Source organism: Lepisosteus platostomus, chromosome 2, assembly GCF_059453375.1.
Source record: "Lepisosteus platostomus isolate fLepPlt1 chromosome 2, fLepPlt1.hap1, whole genome shotgun sequence".
NCBI classification, from domain to species: domain Eukaryota; kingdom Metazoa; phylum Chordata; class Actinopteri; order Semionotiformes; family Lepisosteidae; genus Lepisosteus; species Lepisosteus platostomus.
This window is the reverse complement of record NC_142612.1, coordinates 53,534,594-53,537,384: the sequence shown is the minus strand read 5'-3', so window position 1 is coordinate 53,537,384 and position 2,791 is coordinate 53,534,594. Positions and strand designations below refer to the sequence as shown.

Below are 2,791 nucleotides of genomic sequence, written 5' to 3'. Positions count from 1 at the left end.
TTAATTAACTTCATAATCAAATTATGTATAATTAAATTTCAAGGTAGTTATACAGTGAATGTTTTGGATAAAAAACTGGAAGAAGAATATCAGTTCCCTTACCAGTCATACAGTATATATGTGTAACTGTGAAAATAATTAGGTAATTGTTTAATTGACTACTCAGGTCAGAACAAAAATCCCCAACATGGAGGTACTGGCTCAACCCCTCAAGCAGAATGAGCATTGACATTTTTGAAAAGGCGTCTCATTTAGTGGTGTTGACAGAATTATTTGCACTATACTGAAAAAAAACTTTGAAGCCTTAAGTATCTGTGTGCTGCTGCCTTGATTTTTTCATTCCTTAAACTGTAAATGATGGGATTCACCAAAGGGGTGAGGGAGTAATTCAGCCCACCAATGAAGATGCGTCCATCAGGAGAGATACTCTCAACTCTCAAACCAATATACACCACCACAGCAGAAGCATAGTACAGAAAAACGACAGTCACATGTGAAGAGCACATGGAGAAGGCCTTCTTACGGCTCTCCACAGTTTTCATTTTTATCACTGACCATACAATTCTGTAGTAGGACCACAGGACAAATAGGAAAGGAATGTAAATTACAACCATGGCAAGAAACAGAGCAAAATTTACTTGTGCTGTGACATCTCCACAGGCTAATGACATTGCAGTGGGGTAGTCACAGGCAATGTGCAGGATGAGGTTTGATCCACAGTATGGCAAAGTGCTTTCCAGTACTACAGATGTTATGGGCACAAGGAAACCCAGCACCCAAACTGAGGCCGTCATTGTAAAACAGACCTTGCTGCTTATGATGGTGTTGTAATGTAGAGGTTTCACTATGGCAACATAACGATCATAAGCCATGACTGCAATAAGGAATACTTGAACAGCTGAAAATGAGATAAAATAATACATCTGTGTAAAACAACTTGAGAAGAATATGGTTGTGTCAAAACCCGAAAGAACTATTAAGAACTTGGGTATGACAGTAACGGTTTTTAGAACAAGTTCCACAGCAAGAAGTACATGGGTGTGTGGAGCCAGTGGTCCAGGGCCACTAACACCAGGATGAGCAGATTACCCAGGAATGTGGCCAGAAAGAGGATGAAGAAGATGATGAAGAGTTCAGTATAGTGCTCCTGCAGGCCTGGCACTCCCACGATGATGAACTCAGAATGCAAGGTGACATTGGAGCTGCTCATGACTCAGAAGCTCAGGTATACTGACAGAAGAAGGGAGCCTGGAAGGAGTAAGAGTAAATGTGTTTTTTTATTTACGGTTTTTGGTTTTTCAATGTTACGTTTAGTTCATCTTAGTCTTTTCATAAGACAATAATTGAACTGGTGATTTGATTATTTAAATTAGTTTAGTGCGTCTTTGAGCTTTGATTTTTTCCCCACCTGTTTGAAAAAGTCTGCTTATAAACATTTCAGTTTAAATGTTGCCACAATTGTAACCTGTCTGAAACAGAAAATGCAGCCCTTAAGATTTTGTAAAACTCTGTACAATCTATTATGCAGGTGACTTCTGTCCTATTGAGGACTTTAAGATCGATCAATATAAAAACAATACTTAAGTTTAAGGGGTGGGGGGTAACTTGAAAATAAAATCCACAATTGGTAATTAAGTTCATTATTAAATGCACCTAGCCTATAAAATAAAATGTCATTTTTTTAACCTGCTCTTAACATAAATTAGGAAATATCTCATCTGAAAAAGATGTATGAATAAAATGGATATGGCAATTACAGTTTCACTGTAATTTGGTAGTTAGGGATTCCAAAGTTATCAGGAAGTATTGTTATTTCAGTTTTGCTTGACTTTGAGTCTCAGGTGAGATTTAGGCCTTTAAGCCATTGAAATGGCTTCTGCACATGATCCTCCATATCAATTTTGCACGTTGTATAAGAAAAGCTCCAAATGCCAGTTTTCTCTGAGAAATTATCTTGTGCGAGGGAAACATGGTTGATTTATAACTTAACCTGATGTTCCCCTATTTTAATATTTCAATATGATGGTGAATATTAAAACTAATAGTGGAAGTATCAGTAGTAGCAGGAGAATGTTTTATAATTATGATGATGATAATAATGATGACAACGATATGAACATATGAAAGGTTACAAACAAGATGAGGCCATTCGGCCCTTCTAGTCTGTTTGGTAGTTAGAGCAGATTGATCTTTCTGCTGTTTCTTGCATGAAGACATTGTATCGGCTTCAACAACATGGCTGGGTATCTTGTTCCAGATTCTTGTTCCTTAATTATAATTAAGCCGTTAATTATGATAATTATTAACAGCAGTAGTGGAAGTTTAAGTTTTGTTATTGTTCTGAAAATCTAATGATGCAGTAAAAACTAAAACTCAAAAAGCAAAGTCAAATCTCTTTGATTACCAAACATCAGAGGTGGGTCAAGGAAAATATTTCTGCTACTGAAGCTCTCAGCTGAGATGTGTTCACATCCTGTGTCATTAATTCCCTTCTTCCAAGCAGGATGAAAGCAATGGGAAATATATTTTCAGCTGTAATACAGTACAAACTGAGGGTTCGGAACATTCAATTCAGAAGATTTAGAATGTTTCAAAAAGATTTCTAATGTCAAATATTTCCACATTAAAAAAACAAAGAAAGAAATTAATTAGTTCTATGTAAGACACAAACATATTTTCAAATAAAATGAAAATACAAGATATTATTAATATTTTAATGTTAATATCAAGGACAATACCATTTCAATGTGTTGCTTTTCAAAGAAAAAAATATAACACAGAGAAGGCTTTT

At 35.7% G+C, this 2,791-nt stretch overlaps 1 pseudogene; it reads right to left on the bottom strand.

Annotated features, from left to right (window-relative positions):
- Window positions 1–278: 278 nt before the first annotated feature.
- LOC148676495 (olfactory receptor 6N2-like) lies at window positions 279–1,210 on the bottom strand (annotated as a pseudogene).
- Window positions 1,211–2,791: the final 1,581 nt, after the last annotated feature.